This window comes from Lissotriton helveticus, chromosome 1_2 (assembly GCF_964261635.1).
Source record: "Lissotriton helveticus chromosome 1_2, aLisHel1.1, whole genome shotgun sequence".
NCBI lineage: Eukaryota > Metazoa > Chordata > Amphibia > Caudata > Salamandridae > Lissotriton > Lissotriton helveticus.
The window spans coordinates 340,785,039-340,812,336 of NC_136058.1; the positions used below are offsets into that span (position 1 = coordinate 340,785,039).

The following is a 27,298-nucleotide window of genomic DNA, read 5'->3' on the forward strand; positions in this document are numbered from 1 at the left end:
AGAAAGATAGCCAGATAGACAGATCGATAGATAGATATTTATTTCAATGAAATAATTTCTTGATAAAACTGATTGTTTTTGGCTAGGAATTTCTGTATTGTAATATTTAGGAAAAAAGATTACTTGTCCTCACCAAAAGCAGCAAATCTGCCTATTACAATACTGTGAATTGATCGAGGGTATGCCTTAACCCCAAGGAGGTGAGCACTGTTTAACTGATGCCGATAAGTCCTCGTTAGTATAGTGGTCAGTATCCCCGCCTGTCACGCAGGAGACCGGGGATCAATTCCCCGACGGGGAGGCGATTCCTTTTATTCACACAATTAAATAAAATGATGCACTTTCTAACATTGTAAAATATATCTGTCATTATCCTTGCCTATTCCGATTGAGAAAAAAGGTTGAATTCACAGATGGACAAAATGCTTACTGATGTGTTAACTGAAATTCAGAATATGCTCTGAATATTTCAATATGCACAGGCGTACCATCAAAAACACTTTACATCTGCATTCTCTTGGAAAATGAGATGAAGCAGTGGGGAATCCTAGGCTGCTGTTCCACTCGATTGGCACAATTTACAAGTAGAATGACTGCTTTTGGTTAGTAGTGACCCCTGGTGGCTAATAGTTATAAGCTGCAAATGATAAAGTGAGCTGATTATATATATATATATATATATATATATATATATATATATATATATATATATATATATATATATATATATATATATATATATATATAAATATATATATTGATAGTTAGAGATAGCCAGATAGACAGATCGATAGATAGATATTTATTTCAATGAAATAATTTCTTGATAAAACTGATTGTTTTTGGCTAGGAATTTCTGTATTGTAATATTTAGGAAAAAAGATTACTTGTCCTAACCAAAAGCAGCAAATCTGCCTATTACAATACTGTGAATTGATCGAGGGTATGCCTTAACCCCAAGGAGGTGAGCACTGTTTAACTGATGCCAATAAGTCCTCGTTAGTATAGTGGTCAGTATCCCCGCCTGTCACTCAGGAGACTGGGGATCAATTCCCCGACGGGGAGGCGATTCCTTTTATTCACACAATTAAATAAAATGATGCACTTTCTAACATTGTAAAATATATCTGTCATTATCCTTGCCTATTCCGATTGAGAAAAAAGGTTGAATTCACAGATGGACAAAATGCTTACTGATGTGTTAACTGAAATTCAGAATATGCTCTGAATATTTCAATATGCACAGGCGTACCATCAAAAACACTTTACATCTGCATTCTCTTGGAAAATGAGATGAAGCAGTGGTGAATCCTAGGCTGCTGTTCCACTCGATTGGCACAATTTACAAGTAGAATGACTGCTTTTGGTTAGTAGTGACCCCTGGTGGCTAATAGTTATACGCTGCAAATGATAAAGTGAGCTGATTATATATATATATATAGATATATATAAATATATATATTGATAGTTAGAAAGATAGCCAGATAGACAGATCGATAGATAGATATTTATTTCAATGAAATAATTTCTTGATAAAACTGATTGTTTTTGGCTAGGAATTTCTGTATTGTAATATTTAGGAAAAAAGATTACTTGTCCTAACCAAAAGCAGCAAATCTGCCTATTACAATACTGTGAATTGATCGAGGGTATGCCTTAACCCCAAGGAGGTGAGCACTGTTTAACTGATGCCGATAAGTCCTCGTTAGTATAGTGGTCAGTATCCCCGCCTGTCACGCAGGAGACCGGGGATCAATTCCCCGACGGGGAGGCGATTCCTTTTATTCACACAATTAAATAAAATGATGCACTTTCTAACATTGTAAAATATATCTGTCATTATCCTTGCCTATTCTGATTGAGAAAAAAGGTTGAATTCACAGATGGACAAAATGCTTACTGATGTGTTAACTGAAATTCAGAATATGCTCTGAATATTTCAATATGCACAGGCGTACCATCAAAAACACTTTACATCTGCATTCTCTTGGAAAATGAGATGAAGCAGTGGTGAATCCTAGGCTGCTGTTCTACTCGATTGGCACAATTTACAAGTAGAATGACTGCTTTTGGTTACTAGTGACCCCTGGTGGCTAATAGTTATAAGCTGCAAATGGTAAAGTGAGCTGATTATATATATATATATAGATATATATAAATATATATATATAAATATATATATTGATAGTTAGAGATAGCCAGATAGACAGATCGATAGATAGATATTTATTTCAATGAAATAATTTCTTGATAAAACTGATTGTTTTTGGCTAGGAATTTCTGTATTGTAATATTTAGGAAAAAAGATTACTTGTCCTAACCAAAAGCAGCAAATCTGCCTATTACAATACTGTGAATTGATCGAGGGTATGCCTTAACCCCAAGGAGGTGAGCACTGTTTAACTGATGCCAATAAGTCCTCGTTAGTATAGTGGTCAGTATCCCCGCCTGTCACGCAGGAGACCGGGGATCAATTCCCCGATGGGGAGGCGATTCCTTTTATTCACACAATTAAATAAAATGATGCACTTTCTAACATTGTAAAATATATCTGTCATTATCCTTGCCTATTCCGATTGAGAAAAAAGGTTGAATTCACAGATGGACAAAATGCTTACTGATGTGTTAACTGAAATTCAGAATATGCTCTGAATATTTCAATATGCACAGGCGTACCATCAAAAACACTTTACATCTGCATTCTCTTGGAAAATGAGATGAAGCAGTGGTGAATCCTAGGCTGCTGTTCCACTCGATTGGCACAATTTACAAGTAGAATGACTGCTTTTGGTTAGTAGTGACCCCTGGTGGCTAATAGTTTTAAGCTGCAAATGGTAAAGTGAGCTGATTATATATATATATATAGATATATATAAATATATATATTGATAGTTAGAAAGATAGCCAGATAGACAGATCGATAGATAGATATTTATTTCAATGAAATAATTTCTTGATAAAACTGATTGTTTTTGGCTAGGAATTTCTGTATTGTAATATTTAGGAAAAAAGATTACTTGTCCTAACCAAAAGCAGCAAATCTGCCTATTACAATACTGTGAATTGATCGAGGGTATGCCTTAACCCCAAGGAGGTGAGCACTGTTTAACTGATGCCGATAAGTCCTCGTTAGTATCGTGGTCAGTATCCCCGCCTGTCACGCAGGAGACCGGGGATCAATTCCCCGACGGGGAGGCGATTCCTTTTATTCACACAATTAAATAAAATGATGCACTTTCTAACATTGTAAAATATATCTGTCATTATCCTTGCCTATTCCGATTGAGAAAAAAGGTTGAATTCACAGATGGACAAAATGCTTACTGATGTGTTAACTGAAATTCAGAATATGCTCTGAATATTTCAATATGCACAGGCGTACCATCAAAAGCACTTTACATCTGCATTCTCTTGGAAAATGAGATGAAGCAGTGGGGAATCCTAGGCTGCTGTTCCACTCGATTGGCACAATTTACAAGTAGAATGACTGCTTTTGGTTAGTAGTGACCCCTGGTGGCTAATAGTTATAAGCTGCAAATGATAAAGTGAGCTGATTATATATATATATATATATTCACTGAAAAAACCATAGGTTATAGACCATATATAGTTAGGAATTAGCATTTAAAAAACCTTATTTTACTCACACAAAACCATTGAAATTCCATATATAGTTAGTTGCACTAACTATATATCGCGCACCTGCAATCCACTGCTGATGATGTCACATATTACATCATTCATGACATGGTCAGTGACATCACTGATGACATCACTGATGACATCTCAAATGACATCACTGATGACATCACTGATGACATCTCATTTGACATCAATGACCACATCACTGATGATATCATTCATGTGACAATACAATGCATCTCCTCACATTTTAATATAACCTCTGTTTCACCCAGTGTTAAATACAGAATATAATTTTTGAAACCATTGACACACCAATACTAGTTACTACATACGCACTCACTGATTCCTACGTCTACACACACCTTCACTCATTCACCCATACTATCATTCATACATACAATCACTCATCTTTACAACACTATCATATGCACTCATACACCTATACAGACACTCACAGTCTGCCACTCATCCATGGAGTTACTCACACACCTAGTCAGTCCTGTAAAGAATCAATGACACTTCCATTTTCTTGTCTATACAGTTAAACATAGAGCACCTTACATTTTCAAACATATACTAACACATACTTACCTTGTTATACAATCATTGATACAAGTACACATTGATCTGCACAGAGTCACACACCTCCCAGCCAGCCACACACACACTCAGTCTCCCATACAAATACTTGGACAATCAATCAGTAACCCATATAGTTAATCATATAGCTACTGATCAAAACATGCAGCAGTTTACAGAACAACAGACATAATGATGCACAAATTAAGACACTTTAGTCACTAACCCATGCACTCAGTGAGACACATTTAATCACTCACTCATGCATTCAGTCATGCACCTACTAAATCCTTTGTCCAGACACTTATACTTCCACTCATTCTTCAATATGTAAGACACATTTTAACTTTACAGAAACATACAGTCACTGGATGTTGTCATCAGTGATGTCATCAGTGATGTCATTTGAGATGTCATCAGTGATGTCATCAGTGATGTCACTGACCATGTCATGAATGATGTAATATGTGACATCATCAGCAGTGGATTGCAGGTGCGCGATATATAGTTAGTGCAACTAACTATATATGGAATTTCAATGGTTTTGTGTGAGTAAAATAAGGTTTTTTAAATGCTAATTCCTAACTATATATGGTCTATAACCTATGGTTTTTTCAGTGAATTTTCAAGGTTTTGTAAATGCTAATTCCTAACTATATATGGTCTATAACCTATGGTTTTTTCAGTGAATTTCAATGGTTTTTTAATAGCAAATATCATAAGCTGTCGAATGTCAAGTACGTGGTAAGTGAAAACATTTTCGTGTTTATGCACACTGATCTGCTTTGAATGGTGCCCCCCCCCCCTCATTTCTATTAGGAGTACTCTCTCTTTGCAGATAGTGAAAGGTAGTTAACGCAGGTCTTTGCCCCCATTGTAATCCGTCGTGCCTGCTTCTCTCTCCATTTGATTCATTGTTATCCAAGTATTTACTGTTTTAGAATTAGTTCTCTTTGGTTCATTCTCTATTTACAAACAAACACAGAGTCGCAATACTCTGTTTAGTCTTTGCAGATAACGAAAAATCGTGTAAAAAAAAAGAAAAGGAATCGAGCAAAATCAGTAGGCCACTAATGGGATCTCTTTTTGACCTCGCTAAAATAGAAACATTAGGAACAACCCCTCATGACAAATACAAAACTAGTGAGATGAACTGAACTCCACACAATGATGGCTGCAAAACAGCTCTGCTCCGCCACCCACCCCGCCCAAAATAACGATAAAGAACGGCTGCCATGATTGGTTGCGGAATGACCACGACGGAGCTACGAAATGGTGCTGCTCTCATGCTAACCCCAGCTTCAGTCTGAAACATCCAGAAACACTGTAGACTACCAATTCGATCAGTTCCGGTAGCGCCCCAATGTAACCCGGTAGAGAAGAACTAGCCCTCCCCTCTTTGACTGATGGTTCTTGTTGCCTGTCCCTTCTGTTGTCATTTAACAGAACTATTTAGCCTGCTGAAAGGGGTTGTGTTCCGACCGCTGGTTGGTGGAGACATTTTGACTATATTCTGTACCTGCGTTGTCGCGTAATGCGTCATATGACGCGCCGCGTTAGCGCATCCGGAAGTCATCCGGGGCGCGCAGCGCGTAACGTAAGCATAACAAGTCATGTGACTTGTTAATAAAACTTTTCATTGGTTCATTTTACTTTTCTTATTGTAATGATGAAAGGCTTGATCATATGACCTAAAAATTACGCTTTTCATTACTTCCGAACATTATTTTTTCTTAAATATATGTTATAATGTTCCAGGCTAATGTACTTTCCCGGAAATTTTACAACTGTCCTGCAAGTAAAATATATTCTTTTTTCGAGAAAAAGAGCGTTTCTTCGTCCCATGACGGAGCCGTTGAGCAAAAGAGGGTCGACCTGCTGTCTTAGTCGCCGATACGCCTGAATATGAGATTCTTATCGATCACTTTATGTTGCAGGAATAGAAAACACAACAGCCCTTGACCATTTATCTTTACTGCGTTCCTTCGTATTATACCTTTTACCCTTCATGTAATTGGTCTGCTTTATTTCACTTGCCTTTTAATGATTCTAAAACAGTGACTATTATTAAAAACTTTACCAATGTATATACTACTACCATGTTTTCTTTTAAAAACCTTTATTGTGAAAATTTCATTATACAAATACGAGCCTATAACCACGTGGGCCGGCCACGGAGCAAACTGTAATCGTATATGATAAATAGACATTTACACTGTAGAGGAACGTAACGGGCGGGCCATTAGGTTGCAAGAACTAAGGTGTCTAACAGTTACGGAATCGGTGGACGTACATTTTATAATTAAAATACGACAGGGCCAGTTACAATAAAATTATCTAGATATACATTTGCGGGCAAGTACCATGGGTGACGTTAATTCGAACTTTCAACAGTACAGTAATCAATAACACATCAGAACTTAATATCAATAGGGATGTCGAAATATTCAATCAATTCTCGTCCCCGCCCGCCATGTGCTTCAAAACTGCATACGTATCTCGTGATTTCAAGGTTCTGCAACCAGTACACAACAAGGAGTTACGAGTCCCATTTATTCTGGCGCCATTTTGGGCGAGGACGGGCAGGTCCAGGATATAGTCAAAATGTCTCTACCAACCATCGACTATGATGATGTTCATATGCTGTATTTATTAGAGTAACACTCAGATGTCCACATGAAATAAATTTGCCACAATCTAAACATGTCATTTTAATCTTTCCAAATTTCTTCTAAATATTTGGGACCGTTTCCCTTGCCTCTGAAGCTCTCAGTGCCACTTCTTTGATGAATGTACTAGCAGGTCAGGGGTTCTCCTCCAAATCTCTCTTTTATGCAGCACTATAATTAATTGTTGCCACCTCTCCATATGACGATGCATGGTATAGTTACCACAACTATATTTTTTTTCGGTTCCTCTAGAGAGTTCATCGTGGCAGATGAAGCGTGTAACGTACCGGGCATTTACCTTTTTTTGCATGTACAGGAAAGGAAAAAAAAATCGAGCGTCCGAGTTCTAAGGTGTCCCAGGGCCATTTTAGTGGACCAGGCCCAAATCCAAAGAACAGGCCGCCATTTTGAGAGTCCTGTTGCAGCCGCCTGTCGCTGTAGCATCAAGAGCAGCCGAAACTCAGCTGAATGGCAACTGAAACGGTAAAGGGGCGCCCCACTACAGCAGACGAGCCAGGCCCAAATCCAAAGAACTGCTGTCTCACAGGCTAATGGGGCGACCCACGCCGAGTTTCAGCATTGTAGGATGACCACACAAGTACAGCAACTTGCTAGACATCACCTCGGTGCCATCCGGATCTCGGCGCCCCACTGCAGATGAAGTGCCTCTCAACTATGAAACCACCACGGTGACATCCGGATCTTGGCGCGTTGTGCTGCCTTCGGCCTATTCGCACATCGGTCCGCTACTGACGCCATCTCACAGGCTAATGGGGCGACCCACGCCGAGTTTCAGCATTGTAGGATGACCACACCAGTACAGCAACTTGCTAGACATCACCTCGGTGCCATCCGGATCTCGGCGCCCCACTGCAGATGAAGTGCCTCTCAACTATGAAACCACCACGGTGACATCCGGATCTTGGCGCGTTGTGCTGCCTTCGGCCTATTCGCACATCGGTCCGCTACTGACGCCATCTCACAGGCTAATGGGGCGACCCACGCCGAGTTTGAGCATTGTAGGATGACCACACCAGTACAGCAACTTGCTAGACATCACCTCGGTGCCATCCGGATCTCGGCGCCCCACTGCAGATGAAGTGCCTCTCAACTATGAAACCACCACGGTGACATCCGGATCTTGGCGCGTTGTGCTGCCTTCGGCCTATTCGCACATCGGTCCGCTACTGACGCCATCTCACAGGCTAATGGGGTGACCCACGCCGAGTTTCAGCATTGTAGGATGACCACACCAACTTGCTAGACATCACCTCAGTGCCATCCGAATCTTGGCATCTCAACGCCTAGTGGTATCTTCCATACAAAAAATATTGTTACGCTGCCTTTGGCCCCATTCGCACATCAGTCCGCAACTTAGACATCACCTCGGTGCCATCCGGATCTTGGCATCTCAGCGCCTTGTGGTGTCAGTCAGAAAATATTGTTGTGCTGCCTTCGGCCTATTCGCACATCGGTCCGCTACTGACGCCATCTCACAGGCCAACGGGGCGCCCCACGCCGACTTTCAGCATTGTAGGATGGCCACACCAGTACCACAACTTGCAAGACACCACCTCGGTGCCATCCGGATCTTGGCATCTCAGCGCCTTGTGGTCTCTTCTACACCGGAAATATAGTAGAAAATATTGTTGCGCTGCCTTTGGCCCCATTCACACATCAGTCCGCTACTGACACCATCTCACAGGCCAACGGGGCGCCCCACGCCGACTTTCAACATTGTAGGATGGCCACAGAAGTGCGACAACTTACTAGACACCACCTCGGTGCCATCCGGATCTTGGCGCGTTGTGCTGCCTTCGGCCTATTCGCACATCGGTCCGCTACTGACGCAAACTCACAGGCCAACGGGGCGCCCCACGCCGACTTTCAGCATTGTAGGATGGCCACACCAGTGCGGCAACTTCCTACACACCACCTCGGTGCCATCCGGATCTTGGCGCGTAGTGAAGCTGCAGCAGCTGCAAATAAGCTTCAGACAGTGTTACAACCGCTGCTCAGAACTCTCAACTATGACACCACCTCGATGCCATCCGGATCTTGGCGCGTTGTATTGCCTTCGGCCTATTCGCACATCGGTCCGCTACTGACGCCGCCTCACGTGCCAACGTATTTTCTCCGCATTTTATACCCTATGCCGCATAACAGGTCATGTGACTTGTTTATAAAACTTTTCATTGGTTCATTTTACTTTTGGTTTCCTAATGATGGAAGGCTTGATCATATGACCTAAAAACAACACTTTTCATTGGATGAAAACTTTTTTTTTCCCCCAAACGATGAAAGCCCCACCTTGTTTCTGGATGTTTCAGACTGAAGCTGGCGTCACCATGAGAGCACCACCATCTCGTAGCTCCGTCGTGGTCATTCCGCGAGCAATCATGGCAGCCGCTCCCCACCAGAAGCCTGCAGGAGTCGGGGCCCCCAAAACTTTTGATGAATTCTCAAGGCGGAGGGGACGCTTTCGAGAATGGGGTCCAAGACCTAGCAGACAAGCGTCCGATTTCCAAGGTGTCCCAGGGCCATTTCAGTGGACCAGGCCCAAAAAGGAAAGAGCCTGCCGCCATTTTGAGAGTCCTGTGACAGCCGCCTATCGCTGCACCGCAAGAGTGGGCGCAACTCAGCTGAATGGCGGATTTTGACACAGTGGACCAAAAGCGGACGGAATGGCAACTGAAACGGTAAAGGGGCGCCCCACTACAACAGACGAGACTCCACCTGGAGAGGCCCGTTCACGCCGCCTCCCCCGGGGCGCTCCACGCCGTTATTCGGAGCAGCATTGTAGGATACCAAAACCAGTGCGGCAACTTACTGGACATCACCTTGGTGCCATCGTTCTGCTGCCTTGGAACTATTCGCACAACAGTTTGCTACTGATGACCCACCCCCCGCGACGCCCCACGCCGTTATTTGCTGGGTGGCAACTTACTAGACATCACTTTTGTGTCATCTAGATTTCGGCGCGTTCTGCTGCCTTGGAACTATTCGCACAACAGTTTGCTACTGATCACCCACCCCCCGCGACGCCCCACGCCGGAAATCTGGACGTTGTGCTGCGTTGGGACTATTCGCACAGCCGACCGCTACTTCGTTGTTTTTCTCTAAAAATGTTTATATGTTATTACTATTTTTGTTTTCTTGTATATATTTATAAATTATTAAAGTTTTATAATCTTACTACTTTGTCGGAGTGCTATATATTTTTAATGTGACACATAATTGTAAAAACTTTGATGTACAAAGAGTCATCCCTGGAATCTTCCGCTTCACGCTCGGTCCCCTCCCCAATCACAATACAGAATGGTTTTCAGATAATAGCAACGCTTCTGCTGTGACGGATCTCATCGAGTGTGGGCCTTGATCTACTATAACTCCTTTGAAGACGGGTGATTCTTTACAGCTGTGGCCATAAACTACATCTGCAGGGCTAGCTGATAGCCTAGGACCGGCCTGGACAATCGGACACAGAGGAAAAGGAGTGTCAGAGGGTGCGGTAGTGAATAGGGCGAAAGGGAGGTGTCGGGCGGGCACAGGGTGTGATTCTCAGGGAAGAACAGCGCAGATGGGGGGAGGTTTATTACCCATGCATAAAACAGAGAGCGGGTGTGACCACTGCCTGGGGGAGATGCTTGCGAGGGTGGGGAGCCATGCTAAGGATCGACAGCGTTCACAGAGTGGATCTGGTCAAGGCATCTAAAATGGCTGCCGTGCACGACAAAAGTGTGGCATTTGAAAAAAGACAAGATGGCGCACACAATGTTTTTCAACAATTCCTGATTTCCTTCGAATCGAACGTTAACAGACGTTGGGGCATATTACCAAAGTTAAGCGATATTTATCCCTAACGATGCATTGCAAAGATTTTTTTACCGTCAGAAATTATCGCAGATAAACCTTGCTATTATCAAGGTTTATCGCAAATACGATAAAAAACGAGCGCAATGCATTAATGTCGCTGAAAACTCCGCGATATTCATGCATTACCGAGCTAATGCTCTTAGCCATGTTATCCACCTCCCATTGGATAACATGGCTAAGAACTGCTCAGGGCAGCTGTTACTTTTTGGAGATATTCGCGCTTATCTCGAATATTTCCAAAAGTTGATAATAGGAGATAGCGATGTTAGCGACTGTTTCCAGTCGCTAACATCTTGGCATGCCCACTTTGCATGTCATTAGTGATAAATATCACTCACATGCAAAGTGGGACCCAAGATGGTCGCTATCTCCTACTAGCCGTCGCTAACTGGTGTTAGCAACAGCTAGGTAATACACATATAATTTTATCTCCGCGAAGCGGAGCGCTGTTACAGATATATATCTTGTTTTTGAACGTTAATTTCTCAAAATGCACTGAAGCACATATATTGAGACATAGCAAAGGCACATCGGGCTACCAGTCCCTAATATTTTACCAAGTTTCGTGCAAATCCATTCAGCCGTTCGATTATTATTATTATTATTTTTTTTTGCCCCGCGGGGCCCTTTTAAAACCTCCACATCAAACCTAGGGGGTCAGCGAGGATCTACTATGCCCCCTTATGGTCATCAGCCGTTCGATTATTATTATTATTTTTTTTTTTTGCCCCGCGGGGCCCTTTTAAAACCTCCACATCAAACCTAGGGGGTCAGCGAGGATCTACTATGCCCCCTTATGGTCATTTGCCCCTTCGCTTTGGCCTCCTCTTGTCTCTCGATCCTACCGAGAGACAAGATGGCGGCCGCTACGTACTGTTTGGAATGTTTACAGACACCGGAGAGCCAATCAGCTTCGCTTCGCAAAGCTCCGTAACGCGAAAAGTACGCGAAGCGGTGCGCTGTTACAGATATATATCTTTTTTTGAACGTTAATTTCTCAAAATCCACTGAAGCACATATATTGAGACCTAGCAAAGGCACATCGGGCTACCAGTCCCTACAATTTTGCCAAGTTTCGTGCAAATCCATTCAGCCGTTCGATTATTATTATTATTATTTTTTTTTGCCCCGCGGGGCCCTTTTAAAACCTCCACATCAAACCTAGGGGGTCAGCGAGGATCTACTATGCCCCCTTATAGTTATTTCCCCCTTTGTTTTGACCTCCTCTTGTCTCTCGATCCTACCGAGAGACAAGATGGCGGCCGCTACGGACTGTTTGGAATGTTGACAGACGCCGGAGAACCAATCAGCTTCGCTTCACAAAGCTCCGTTGCGCGAAAAGTCCGCGAACCAGAGCGCTAACCGGTCCACTGTTACAGATATATATCTTTTTTTAAACGTTAATTTCTCAAAATCCACTGGAGCACATATATTGAGACCTACAAAAGGCACATCGGGCTACCAGTCCCTACAATTTTGCCAAGTTTCGTGCAAATCCATTCAGCCGTTCGGGCTAAAAGTGAGGCCAACCGCCCTATGGAAAACTCAATGTTAAAAACACGTTTTGGGACCCCCCTTTTTTCTCGGCCCCCACTGGACGAACCCCCCCCAAATTTTCAAGGGCTGCTCAGAAACAAAATGTGCCATTTTCCTGAAAATTTCAGCCGATTCCGTCCACAAACGCCAAAGTTATTAGACATAGAATCTTCAAAAAACCCATAGAGAAAAAATCCTAACTATATATACCTACTGGCGACCGCCAGTAGGTAATATATATATATATATATATATATATATATATATATATATATATATATATAAATATATATATTGATAGTTAGAGATAGCCAGATAGACAGATCGATAGATAGATATTTATTTCAATGAAATAATTTCTTGATAAAACTGATTGTTTTTGGCTAGGAATTTCTGTATTGTAATATTTAGGAAAAAAGATTACTTGTCCTAACCAAAAGCAGCAAATCTGCCTATTACAATACTGTGAATTGATCGAGGGTATGCCTTAACCCCAAGGAGGTGAGCACTGTTTAACTGATGCCAATAAGTCCTCGTTAGTATAGTGGTCAGTATCCCTGCCTGTCACGCAGGAGACCGGGGATCAATTCCCCGACGGGGAGGCGATTCCTTTTATTCACACAATTAAATAAAATGATGCACTTTCTAACATTGTAAAATATATCTGTCATTATCCTTGCCTATTCCGATTGAGAAAAAAGGTTGAATTCACAGATGGACAAAATGCTTACTGATGTGTTAACTGAAATTCAGAATATGCTCTGAATATTTCAATATGCACAGGCGTACCATCAAAAACACTTTACATCTGCATTCTCTTGGAAAATGAGATGAAGCAGTGGTGAATCCTAGGCTGCTGTTCCACTCGATTGGCACAATTTACAAGTAGAATGACTGCTTTTGGTTAGTAGTGACCCCTGGTGGCTAATAGTTATAAGCTGCAAATGATAAAGTGAGCTGATTATATATATATATATAGATATATATAAATATATATATTGATAGTTAGAAAGATAGCCAGATAGACAGATCGATAGATAGATATTTATTTCAATGAAATAATTTCTTGATAAAACTGATTGTTTTTGGCTAGGAATTTCTGTATTGTAATATTTAGGAAAAAAGATTACTTGTCCTAACCAAAAGCAGCAAATCTGCCTATTACAATACTGTGAATTGATCGAGGGTATGCCTTAACCCCAAGGAGGTGAGCACTGTTTAACGGATGCCAATAAGTCCTCGTTAGTATAGTGGTCAGTATCCCCGCCTATCACGCGGGAGACCGGGGTTCAATTCCCCGACGGGGAGTCGATTCATTTTATTCACACAATTAAATAAAATGATGTACTTTCTAACATTGTAAAATATATCTGTCATTATCCTTGCCTATTCCGATTGAGAAAAAAAGGTTGAATTCACTGATGGCCAAAATGCTTACTGACGTGTTAACTGAAATTCAGAATATGCTCTGAATATTTCAATATGCACAGGCGTACCATCAAAAACACTTTACATCTGCATTCTCTTGGAAAATGAGATGAAGCAGTGGTGAATCCTAGGCTGCTGTTCTACTCGATTGGCACAATTTACAAGTAGAATGACTGCTTTTGGTTACTAGTGACCCCTGGTGGCTAATAGTTATAAGCTGCAAATGGTAAAGTGAGCTGATTATATATATATATATATATATAGATATATATAAATATATATATTGATAGTTAGAAAGATAGCCAGATAGACAGATCGATAGATAGATATTTATTTCAATGAAATAATTTCTTGATAAAACTGATTGTTTTTGGCTCGGAATTTCTGTATTGTAATATTTAGGAAAAAAGATTACTTGTCCTAACCAAAAGCAGCAAATCTGCCTATTACAATACTGTGAATTGATCGAGGGTATGCCTTAACCCCAAGGAGGTGAGCACTGTTTAACTGATGCCAATAAGTCCTCATTAGTATAGTGGTCAGTATCCCCACCTGTCACGCGGGAGACCGGGGTTCAATTCCCCGACGGGGAGGCGATTCATTTTATTCACACAATTAAATAAAATGATGCACTTTCTAACATTGTAAAATATATCTGTCATTATCCTTGCCTATTCCGATTGAGAAAAAGAGGTTGAATTCACAGATGGACAAAATGCTTACTGATGTGTTAACTGAAATTCAGAATATGCTCTGAATATTTCAATATGCACAGGCGTACCATCAAAAACACTTTACATCTGCATTCTCTTGGAAAATGAGATGAAGCAGTGGTGAATCCTAGGCTGCTGTTCCACTCGATTGGCACAATTTACAAGTAGAATGACTGCTTTTGGTTAGTAGTGACCCCTGGTGGCTAATAGTTTTAAGCTGCAAATGGTAAAGTGAGCTGATTATATATATATATATAGATATATATAAATATATATATTGATAGTTAGAAAGATAGCCAGATAGACAGATCGATAGATAGATATTTATTTCAATGAAATAATTTCTTGATAAAACTGATTGTTTTTGGCTAGGAATTTCTGTATTGTAATATTTAGGAAAAAAGATTACTTGTCCTAACCAAAAGCAGCAAATCTGCCTATTACAATACTGTGAATTGATCGAGGGTATGCCTTAACCCCAAGGAGGTGAGCACTGTTTAACGGATGCCAATAAGTCCTCGTTACTATAGTGGTCAGTATCCCCGCCTGTCACGCGGGAGACCGGGGTTCAATTCCCCGACGGGGAGTCGATTCATTTTATTCACACAATTAAATAAAATGATGTACTTTCTAACATTGTAAAATATATCTGTCATTATCCTTGCCTATTCCGATTGATAAAAAAAGGTTGAATTCACTGATGGCCAAAATGCTTACTGACGTGTTAACTGAAATTCAGAATATGCTCTGAATATTTCAATATGCACAGGCGTACCATCAAAAACACTTTACATCTGCATTCTCTTGGAAAATGAGATGAAGCAGTGGTGAATCCTAGGCTGCTGTTCTACTCGATTGGCACAATTTACAAGTAGAATGACTGCTTTTGGTTACTAGTGACCCCTGGTGGCTAATAGTTATAAGCTGCAAATGGTAAAGTGAGCTGATTATATATATATATATAGATATATATAAATATATATATTGATAGTTAGAAAGATAGCCAGATAGACAGATCGATAGATAGATATTTATTTCAATGAAATAATTTCTTGATAAAACTGATTGTTTTTGGCTAGGAATTTCTGTATTGTAATATTTAGGAAAAAAGATTACTTGTCCTAACCAAAAGCTGCAAATCTGCCTATTACAATACTGTGAATTGATCGAGGGTATGCCTTAACCCCAAGGAGGTGAGCACTGTTTAACTGATGCCAATAAGTCCTCGTTAGTATAGTGGTCAGTATCCCCACCTGTCACGCGGGAGACCGGGGTTCAATTCCCCGACGGGGAGGCGATTCATTTTATTCACACAATTAAATAAAATGATGCACTTTCTAACATTGTAAAATATATCTGTCATTATCCTTGCCTATTCCGATTGAGAAAAAAGGTTGAATTCACAGATGGACAAAATGCTTACTGATGTGTTAACTGAAATTCAGAATATGCTCTGAATATTTCAATATGCACAGGCGTACCATCAAAAACACTTTACATCTGCATTCTCTTGGAAAATGAGATGAAGCAGTGGTGAATCCTAGGCTGCTGTTCCACTCGATTGGCACAATTTACAAGTAGAATGACTGCTTTTGGTTAGTAGTGACCCCTGGTGGCTAATAGTTATAAGCTGCAAATGGTAAAGTGAGCTGATTATATATATATATATAGATATATATAAATATATATATTGATAGTTAGAAAGATAGCCAGATAGACAGATCGATAGATAGATATTTATTTCAATGAAATCATTTCTTGATAAAACTGATTGTTTTTGGCTAGGAATTTCTGTATTGTAATATTTAGGAAAAAAGATTACTTGTCCTAACCAAAAGCAGCAAATCTGCCTATTACAATACTGTGAATTGATCGAGGGTATGCCTTAACCCCAAGGAGGTGAGCACTGTTTAACTGATGCCGATAAGTCCTCGTTAGTATAGTGGTCAGTATCCCCGCCTGTCACGCAGGAGACCGGGGATCAATTCCCCGACGGGGAGGCGATTCCTTTTATTCACACAATTAAATAAAATGATGCACTTTCTAACATTGTAAAATATATCTGTCATTATCCTTGCCTATTCCGATTGAGAAAAAAAGGTTGAATTCACTGATGGCCAAAATGCTTACTAACGTGTTAACTGAAATTCAGAATATGCTCTGAATATTTCAATATGCACAGGCGTACCATCAAAAACACTTTACATCTGCATTCTCTTGGAAAATGAGATGAAGCAGTGGTGAATCCTAGGCTGCTGTTCCACTCGATTGGCACAATTTACAAGTAGAATGACTGCTTTTGGTTAGTAGTGACCCCTGGTGGCTAATAGTTTTAAGCTGCAAATGGTAAAGTGAGCTGATTATATATATATATATAGATATATATAAATATATATATTGATAGTTAGAAAGATAGCCAGATAGACAGATCGATAGATAGATATTTATTTCAATGAAATAATTTCTTGATAAAACTGATTGTTTTTGGCTAGGAATTTCTGTATTGTAATATTTAGGAAAAAAGATTACTTGTCCTAACCAAAAGCAGCAAATCTGCCTATTACAATACTGTGAATTGATCGAGGGTATGCCTTAACCCCAAGGAGGTGAGCACTGTTTAACGGATGCCAATAAGTCCTCGTTACTATAGTGGTCAGTATCCCCGCCTGTCACGTGGGAGACCGGGGTTCAATTCCCCGACGGGGAGTCGATTCATTTTATTCACACAATTAAATAAAATGATGTACTTTCTAACATTGTAAAATATATCTGTCATTATCCTTGCCTATTCCGATTGAGAAAAAAAGGTTGAATTCACTGATGGCCAAAATGCTTACTGACGTGTTAACTGAAATTCAGAATATGCTCTGAATATTTCAATATGCACAGGCGTACCATCAAAAACACTTTACATCTGCATTCTCTTGGAAAATGAGATGAAGCAGTGGTGAATCCTAGGCTGCTGTTCTACTCGATTGGCACAATTTACAAGTAGAATGACTGCTTTTGGTTACTAGTGACCCCTGGTGGCTAATAGTTATAAGCTGCAAATGGTAAAGTGAGCTGATTATATATATATATATAGATATATATAAATATATATATTGATAGTTAGAAAGATAGCCAGATAGACAGATCGATAGATAGATATTTATTTCAATGAAATAATTTCTTGATAAAACTGATTGTTTTTGGCTAGGAATTTCTGTATTGTAATATTTAGGAAAAAAGATTACTTGTCCTAACCAAAAGCTGCAAATCTGCCTATTACAATACTGTGAATTGATCGAGGGTATGCCTTAACCCCAAGGAGGTGAGCACTGTTTAACTGATGCCAATAAGTCCTCGTTAGTATAGTGGTCAGTATCCCCACCTGTCACGCGGGAGACCGGGGTTCAATTCCCCGACGGGGAGGCGATTCATTTTATTCACACAATTAAATAAAATGATGCACTTTCTAACATTGTAAAATATATCTGTCATTATCCTTGCCTATTCCGATTGAGAAAAAAGGTTGAATTCACAGATGGACAAAATGCTTACTGATGTGTTAACTGAAATTCAGAATATGCTCTGAATATTTCAATATGCACAGGCGTACCATCAAAAACACTTTACATCTGCATTCTCTTGGAAAATGAGATGAAGCAGTGGTGAATCCTAGGCTGCTGTTCCACTCGATTGGCACAATTTACAAGTAGAATGACTGCTTTTGGTTAGTAGTGACCCCTGGTGGCTAATAGTTATAAGCTGCAAATGGTAAAGTGAGCTGATTATATATATATATATATAGATATATATAAATATATATATTGATAGTTAGAAAGATAGCCAGATAGACAGATCGATAGATAGATATTTATTTCAATGAAATCATTTCTTGATAAAACTGATTGTTTTTGGCTAGGAATTTCTGTATTGTAATATTTAGGAAAAAAGATTACTTGTCCTAACCAAAAGCAGCAAATCTGCCTATTACAATACTGTGAATTGATCGAGGGTATGCTTTAACCCCAAGGAGGTGAGCACTGTTTAACTGATGCCGATAAGTCCTCGTTAGTATAGTGGTCAGTATCCCCGCCTGTCACGCAGGAGACCGGGGATCAATTCCCCGACGGGGAGGCGATTCCTTTTATTCACACAATTAAATAAAATGATGCACTTTCTAACATTGTAAAATATATCTGTCATTATCCTTGCCTATTCCGATTGAGAAAAAAGGTTGAATTCACAGATGGACAAAATGCTTACTGATGTGTTAACTGAAATTCAGAATATGCTCTGAATATTTCAATATGCACAGGCGTACCATCAAAAACACTTTACATCTGCATTCTCTTGGAAAATGAGATGAAGCAGTGGTGAATCCTAGGCTGCTGTTCCACTCGATTGGCACAATTTACAAGTAGAATGACTGCTTTTGGTTAGTAGTGACCCCTGGTGGCTAATAGTTTTAAGCTGCAAATGGTAAAGTGAGCTGATTATATATATATATATAGATATATATAAATATATATATTGATAGTTAGAAAGATAGCCAGATAGACAGATCGATAGATAGATATTTATTTCAATGAAATAATTTCTTGATAAAACTGATTGTTTTTGGCTAGGAATTTCTGTATTGTAATATTTAGGAAAAAAGATTACTTGTCCTAACCAAAAGCAGCAAATCTGCCTATTACAATACTGTGAATTGATCGAGGGTATGCCTTAACCCCAAGGAGGTGAGCACTGTTTAACGGATGCCAATAAGTCCTCGTTACTATAGTGGTCAGTATCCCCGCCTGTCACGCGGGAGACCGGGGTTCAATTCCCCGACGGGGAGTCGATTCATTTTATTCACACAATTAAATAAAATGATGTACTTTCTAACATTGTAAAATATATCTGTCATTATCCTTGCCTATTCCGATTGATAAAAAAAGGTTGAATTCACTGATGGCCAAAATGCTTACTGACGTGTTAACTGAAATTCAGAATATGCTCTGAATATTTCAATATGCACAGGCGTACCATCAAAAACACTTTACATCTGCATTCTCTTGGAAAATGAGATGAAGCAGTGGTGAATCCTAGGCTGCTGTTCTACTCGATTGGCACAATTTACAAGTAGAATGACTGCTTTTGGTTACTAGTGACCCCTGGTGGCTAATAGTTATAAGCTGCAAATGGTAAAGTGAGCTGATTATATATATATATATAGATATATATAAATATATATATTGATAGTTAGAAAGATAGCCAGATAGACAGATCGATAGATAGATATTTATTTCAATGAAATAATTTCTTGATAAAACTGATTGTTTTTGGCTAGGAATTTCTGTATTGTAATATTTAGGAAAAAAGATTACTTGTCCTAACCAAAAGCTGCAAATCTGCCTATTACAATACTGTGAATTGATCGAGGGTATGCCTTAACCCCAAGGAGGTGAGCACTGTTTAACTGATGCCAATAAGTCCTCGTTAGTATAGTGGTCAGTATCCCCACCTGTCACGCGGGAGACCGGGGTTCAATTCCCCGACGGGGAGGCGATTCATTTTATTCACACAATTAAATAAAATGATGCACTTTCTAACATTGTAAAATATATCTGTCATTATCCTTGCCTATTCCGATTGAGAAAAAAGGTTGAATTCACAGATGGACAAAATGCTTACTGATGTGTTAACTGAAATTCAGAATATGCTCTGAATATTTCAATATGCACAGGCGTACCATCAAAAACACTTTACATCTGCATTCTCTTGGAAAATGAGATGAAGCAGTGGTGAATCCTAGGCTGCTGTTCCACTCGATTGGCACAATTTACAAGTAGAATGACTGCTTTTGGTTAGTAGTGACCCCTGGTGGCTAATAGTTATAAGCTGCAAATGGTAAAGTGAGCTGATTATATATATATATATAGATATATATAAATATATATATTGATAGTTAGAAAGATAGCCAGATAGACAGATCGATAGATAGATATTTATTTCAATGAAATCATTTCTTGATAAAACTGATTGTTTTTGGCTAGGAATTTCTGTATTGTAATATTTAGGAAAAAAGATTACTTGTCCTAACCAAAAGCAGCAAATCTGCCTATTACAATACTGTGAATTGATCGAGGGTATGCCTTAACCCCAAGGAGGTGAGCACTGTTTAACTGATGCCGATAAGTCCTCGTTAGTATAGTGGTCAGTATCCCCGCCTGTCACGCAGGAGACCGGGGATCAATTCCCCGACGGGGAGGCGATTCCTTTTATTCACACAATTAAATAAAATGATGCACTTTCTAACATTGTAAAATATATCTGTCATTATCCTTGCCTATTCCGATTGAGAAAAAAAGGTTGAATTCACTGATGGCCAAAATGCTTACTAACGTGTTAACTGAAATTCAGAATATGCTCTGAATATTTCAATATGCACAGGCGTACCATCAAAAACACTTTACATCTGCATTCTCTTGGAAAATGAGATGAAGCAGTGGTGAATCCTAGGCTGCTGTTCCACTCGATTGGCACAATTTACAAGTAGAATGACTGCTTTTGGTTAGTAGTGACCCCTGGTGGCTAATAGTTTTAAGCTGCAAATGGTAAAGTGAGCTGATTATATATATATATATAGATATATATAAATATATATATTGATAGTTAGAAAGATAGCCAGATAGACAGATCGATAGATAGATATTTATTTCAATGAAATAATTTCTTGATAAAACTGATTGTTTTTGGCTAGGAATTTCTGTATTGTAATATTTAGGAAAAAAGATTACTTGTCCTAACCAAAAGCAGCAAATCTGCCTATTACAATACTGTGAATTGATCGAGGGTATGCCTTAACCCCAAGGAGGTGAGCACTGTTTAACGGATGCCAATAAGTCCTCGTTACTATAGTGGTCAGTATCCCCGCCTGTCACGTGGGAGACCGGGGTTCAATTCCCCGACGGGGAGTCGATTCATTTTATTCACACAATTAAATAAAATGATGTACTTTCTAACATTGTAAAATATATCTGTCATTATCCTTGCCTATTCCGATTGAGAAAAAAAGGTTGAATTCACTGATGGCCAAAATGCTTACTGACGTGTTAACTGAAATTCAGAATATGCTCTGAATATTTCAATATGCACAGGCGTACCATCAAAAACACTTTACATCTGCATTCTCTTGGAAAATGAGATGAAGCAGTGGTGAATCCTAGGCTGCTGTTCTACTCGATTGGCACAATTTACAAGTAGAATGACTGCTTTTGGTTACTAGTGACCCCTGGTGGCTAATAGTTATAAGCTGCAAATGGTAAAGTGAGCTGATTATATATATATATATAGATATATATAAATATATATATTGATAGTTAGAAAGATAGCCAGATAGACAGATCGATAGATAGATATTTATTTCAATGAAATAATTTCTTGATAAAACTGATTGTTTTTGGCTAGGAATTTCTGTATTGTAATATTTAGGAAAAAAGATTACTTGTCCTAACCAAAAGCTGCAAATCTGCCTATTACAATACTGTGAATTGATCGAGGGTATGCCTTAACCCCAAGGAGGTGAGCACTGTTTAACTGATGCCAATAAGTCCTCGTTAGTATAGTGGTCAGTATCCCCACCTGTCACGCGGGAGACCGGGGTTCAATTCCCCGACGGGGAGGCGATTCATTTTATTCACACAATTAAATAAAATGATGCACTTTCTAACATTGTAAAATATATCTGTCATTATCCTTGCCTATTCCGATTGAGAAAAAAGGTTGAATTCACAGATGGACAAAATGCTTACTGATGTGTTAACTGAAATTCAGAATATGCTCTGAATATTTCAATATGCACAGGCGTACCATCAAAAACACTTTACATCTGCATTCTCTTGGAAAATGAGATGAAGCAGTGGTGAATCCTAGGCTGCTGTTCCACTCGATTGGCACAATTTACAAGTAGAATGACTGCTTTTGGTTAGTAGTGACCCCTGGTGGCTAATAGTTATAAGCTGCAAATGGTAAAGTGAGCTGATTATATATATATATATATAGATATATATAAATATATATATTGATAGTTAGAAAGATAGCCAGATAGACAGATCGATAGATAGATATTTATTTCAATGAAATCATTTCTTGATAAAACTGATTGTTTTTGGCTAGGAATTTCTGTATTGTAATATTTAGGAAAAAAGATTACTTGTCCTAACCAAAAGCAGCAAATCTGCCTATTACAATACTGTGAATTGATCGAGGGTATGCTTTAACCCCAAGGAGGTGAGCACTGTTTAACTGATGCCGATAAGTCCTCGTTAGTATAGTGGTCAGTATCCCCGCCTGTCACGCAGGAGACCGGGGATCAATTCCCCGACGGGGAGGCGATTCCTTTTATTCACACAATTAAATAAAATGATGCACTTTCTAACATTGTAAAATATATCTGTCATTATCCTTGCCTATTCCGATTGAGAAAAAAGGTTGAATTCACAGATGGACAAAATGCTTACTGATGTGTTAACTGAAATTCAGAATATGCTCTGAATATTTCAATATGCACAGGCGTACCATCAAAAACACTTTACATCTGCATTCTCTTGGAAAATGAGATGAAGCAGTGGTGAATCCTAGGCTGCTGTTCCACTCGATTGGCACAATTTACAAGTAGAATGACTGCTTTTGGTTAGTAGTGACCCCTGGTGGCTAATAGTTATAAGCTGCAAATGGTAAAGTGAGCTGATTATATATATATATATAGATATATATAAATATATATATTGATAGTTAGAAAGATAGCCAGATAGACAGATCGATAGATAGATATTTATTTCAATGAAATCATTTCTTGATAAAACTGATTGTTTTTGGCTAGGAATTTCTGTATTGTAATATTTAGGAAAAAAGATTACTTGTCCTAACCAAAAGCAGCAAATCTGCCTATTACAATACTGTGAATTGATCGAGGGTATGCCTTAACCCCAAGGAGGTGAGCACTGTTTAACTGATGCCGATAAGTCCTCGTTAGTATAGTGGTCAGTATCCCCGCCTGTCACGCAGGAGACCGGGGATCAATTCCCCGACGGGGAGGCGATTCCTTTTATTCACACAATTAAATAAAATGATGCACTTTCTAACATTGTAAAATATATCTGTCATTATCCTTGCCTATTCCGATTGAGAAAAAAGGTTGAATTCACAGACGGACAAAATGCTTACTGATGTGTTAACTGAAATTCAGAATATGCTCTGAATATTTCAATATGCACAGGCGTACCATCAAAAACACTTTACATCTGCATTCTCTTGGAAAATGAGATGAAGCAGTGGTGAATCCTAGGCTGCTGTTCCACTCGATTGACACAATTTACAAGTAGAATGACTGCTTTTGGTTAGTAGTGACCCCTGGTGGCTAATAGTTATAAGCTGCAAATGATAAAGTGAGCTGATTATATATATATATATATAGATATATATAAATATATATATTGATAGTTAGAAAGATAGCCAGATAGACAGATCGATAGATAGATATTTATTTCAAAGAAATATATTCTTGATAAAACTGATTGTTTTTGGCTAGGAATTTCTGTATTGTAATATTTAGGAAAAAAGATTACTTGTCCTAACCAAAAGCAGCAAATCTGCCTATTACAATACTGTGAATTGATCGAGTGTATGCCTTAACCCCAAGGAGGTGAGCACTGTTTAACGGATGCCAATAAGTCCTCGTTAGTATAGTGGTCAGTATCCCCGCCTGTCACGCGGGTGACCGGGGTTCAATTCCCCGACGGGGAGTCGATTCATTTTATTCACACAATTAAATAAAATGATGTACTTTCTAACATTGTAAAATATATCTGTCATTATCCTTGCCTATTCCGATTGAGAAAAAAAGGTTGAATTCACTGATGGCCAAAATGCTTACTGACGTGTTAACTGAAATTCAGAATATGCTCTGAATATTTCAATATGCACAGGCGTACCATCAAAAACACTTTACATCTGCATTCTCTTGGAAAATGAGATGAAGCAGTGGTGAATCCTAGGCTGCTGTTCTACTCGATTGGCACAATTTACAAGTAGAATGACTGCTTTTGGTTACTAGTGACCCCTGGTGGCTAATAGTTATAAGCTGCAAATGGTAAAGTGAGCTGATTATATATATATATATATAGATATATATAAATATATATATTGATAGTTAGAAAGATAGCCAAATAGACAGATCGATAGATAGATATTTATTTCAATGAAATAATTTCTTGATAAAACTGATTGTTTTTGGCTAGGAATTTCTGTATTGTAATATTTAGGAAAAAAGATTACTTGTCCTAACCAAAAGCAGCAAATCTGCCTATTACAATACTGTGAATTGATCGAGGGTATGCCTTAACCCCAAGGAGGTGAGCACTGTTTAACTGATGCCAATAAGTCCTCATTAGTATAGTGGTCAGTATCCCCACCTGTCACGCGGGAAACCGGGGTTCAATTCCCCGACGGGGAGGCGATTCATTTTATTCACACAATTAAATAAAATGATGCACTTTCTAACATTGTAAAATATATCTGTCATTATCCTTGCCTATTCCGATTGAGAAAAAAGGTTGAATTCACAGATGGACAAAATGCTTACTGATGTGTTAACTGAAATTCAGAATATGCTCTGAATATTTCAATATGCACAGGCGTACCATCAAAAACACTTTACATCTGCATTCTCTTGGAAAATGAGATGAAGCAGTGGTGAATCCTAGGCTGCTGTTCCACTCGATTGGCACAATTTACAAGTAGAATGACTGCTTTTGGTTAGTAGTGACCCCTGGTGGCTAATAGTTTTAAGCTGCAAATGGTAAAGTGAGCTGATTATATATATATTCACTGAAAAAACCATAGGTTATAGACCATATATAGTTAGGAATTAGCATTTAAAAAACCTTATTTTACTCACACAAAACCATTGAAATTCCATATATAGTTAGTTGCACTAACTATATATTGCGCACCCGCAATCCACTGCTGATGATGTCACATATTACATCATTCATGACATGGTCAGTGACATCACTGATGACATCACTGATGACATCTCAAATGAATTTTCAAGGTTTTGTAAATGCTAATTCCTAACTATATATGGTCTATAACCTATGGTTTTTTCAGTGAATTTCAATGGTTTTTTAATAGCAAATATCATAAGCTGTCGAATGTCAAGTACGTGGTAAGAATTTTTTTTTTCGTGTTTATGCACACTGATCTGCTTTGATTGCTGCCCCCCACCCCTCATTTCTATTAGGAGTACTCTCTCTTTGCAGATAGTGAAGGGTAGTTAATGCAGCCCTTTCCCCCTTTGTAATCCGTCGTGCCTGCTTCTCTCTCCATTTGATTGATTGTTCTCTTTGGTTCATTCTCTATTTACAAACAAGCACAGAGTCGCAATACTCTGTTTAGTCTTTGCAGATAGCGAAAAATCGTGTAAAAAAACAAAAGGAATCGAGCAAAATCAGTAGGCCACTAATGGGATCTCTTTTGACCTCGCTAAAATAGAAACATTAGGAACAACCTGTTGAAAATAGCAATGCGTATGTATATAAGCGGCGTTCATTTGTGTTCACAGTACCCCTTGTTGATTGTTTCAATCGAGCATTGAATTGTTCGAAGTTAATTCTCTTAACGATCTTCTCTACCTGCAAACGAGGAAGAATAGGAATATTCTATCTCCCTTTGCAGATAGTGAAGGGTAGGTAACGCAAGCCTTTAACACGTCGTACCTATTTCATTCCTCATTGATTGATTGATTGTCCGAACATTGACTGTTTGGGAATTAGTTCTTTTTGGAGGTATTCCCTGTTTGCAAATAAACGTAGGAAAATCTTTGCAAGTAGTGAAAGGGTACGTAATGCGGACCGTTCTCCCCCGTTGTAATCTGTCATGCCTATCTACTCCCCACTGATTGATGCACCTTTTTCACCCGGACCATTTACTAGAGATACGTCATCTGGCCCGACCAGAGAGCACCCCTAGTGAAAAGGACATATGCAATAATAACGAAGTGATCACTGTATCCTGTTAACAGAAACTTTACCATGAAACAACCTGGAAAGAAAAAAATAGGAAAACGAAAATCAGTAGGCCACTGATGAACATGAACTTTTATTAAACAATGAACAAAGAAACGATAACATAACGTAATGATAAAACCTATTAATGTCCTAGAAACAAGAAAACGTTAAAATATGCCAGTGGTGAGAGACCAGAAAAACAGTAAGAGAAACCAAATCACCCCTCGCTGTCCCACCGCCTGCCACGCCAAAAAAATCGATAGACTAGGGAAAATGCAAGTCAGTAGAACATCCACCCCCACTCTGGAAACTTCCAAGGTGGGGCAGGGTTCCGGCTACGCCCAGCCGGGAGCAGCCCATATAAGGCAGGTTCTGCTGCCACGCCTCGGCCAGGAGATCCTAACGTAGGGTGTAGCCGGAGGAGAGGCCGAGACCAGCGGGACCCGGCCAGGGGATTGCCTTTACAACGCTGAACAGTTGCAGGGGGGGGGAATGTCTCCTCGACCCTCCCCTCTCTCTCCCAGTCCGGCCGCGGTGGCCCTTGAGAGTTGCAGGTAGTCCCGCCACATGCTCTTCCGGTCCGACCACCAACGGTCGGGGGGCCGAGGCCGACGGGATCCGGCTGCAGCCGATAAACCAAGAAACCCGTTCATGGGGCCAGAGCCAGGGGCGTCCGGCCGACATCCACCGGAAGCCCGGCCCGAAGACGGACGGGACACTTCTTTCTTTTATAATGGCTGCGACAACACTGGAGGGGGATGTCTTGCACATGCCTCCGACCCCCCCTCGTCCTCATCGCCTGGTCCGGCCA

General features: G+C 39.5%; 9 non-coding genes across 9 annotated transcripts; all 9 read left to right on the forward strand.

Moving 5' to 3' along the window:
- The first annotated feature begins 12,835 nt into the window (after window positions 1-12,835).
- Window positions 12,836-12,907, forward strand: TRNAD-GUC (transfer RNA aspartic acid (anticodon GUC)). Its single transcript has one exon. It is a non-coding gene; the product is annotated as a tRNA-Asp (tRNA).
- Window positions 12,908-13,541: 634 nt separating this feature from the next.
- Window positions 13,542-13,613, forward strand: TRNAD-AUC (transfer RNA aspartic acid (anticodon AUC)). The gene has a single exon. It is a non-coding gene; the product is annotated as a tRNA-Asp (tRNA).
- A 1,348-nt stretch (window positions 13,614-14,961) lies between these two features.
- On the forward strand, window positions 14,962-15,033 carry TRNAD-GUC (transfer RNA aspartic acid (anticodon GUC)). Its single transcript has one exon. It is a non-coding gene; the product is annotated as a tRNA-Asp (tRNA).
- A 635-nt stretch (window positions 15,034-15,668) lies between these two features.
- Window positions 15,669-15,740, forward strand: TRNAD-GUC (transfer RNA aspartic acid (anticodon GUC)). Its single transcript has one exon. It is a non-coding gene; the product is annotated as a tRNA-Asp (tRNA).
- Window positions 15,741-17,788: 2,048 nt separating this feature from the next.
- TRNAD-GUC (transfer RNA aspartic acid (anticodon GUC)) lies at window positions 17,789-17,860 on the forward strand. The gene has a single exon. It is a non-coding gene; the product is annotated as a tRNA-Asp (tRNA).
- Window positions 17,861-19,202: 1,342 nt separating this feature from the next.
- On the forward strand, window positions 19,203-19,274 carry TRNAD-GUC (transfer RNA aspartic acid (anticodon GUC)). Its single transcript has one exon. It is a non-coding gene; the product is annotated as a tRNA-Asp (tRNA).
- Window positions 19,275-19,909: 635 nt separating this feature from the next.
- On the forward strand, window positions 19,910-19,981 carry TRNAD-GUC (transfer RNA aspartic acid (anticodon GUC)). The gene has a single exon. It is a non-coding gene; the product is annotated as a tRNA-Asp (tRNA).
- Window positions 19,982-22,029: 2,048 nt separating this feature from the next.
- On the forward strand, window positions 22,030-22,101 carry TRNAD-GUC (transfer RNA aspartic acid (anticodon GUC)). The gene has a single exon. It is a non-coding gene; the product is annotated as a tRNA-Asp (tRNA).
- Window positions 22,102-24,151: 2,050 nt separating this feature from the next.
- TRNAD-GUC (transfer RNA aspartic acid (anticodon GUC)) lies at window positions 24,152-24,223 on the forward strand. The gene has a single exon. It is a non-coding gene; the product is annotated as a tRNA-Asp (tRNA).
- Window positions 24,224-27,298: the final 3,075 nt, after the last annotated feature.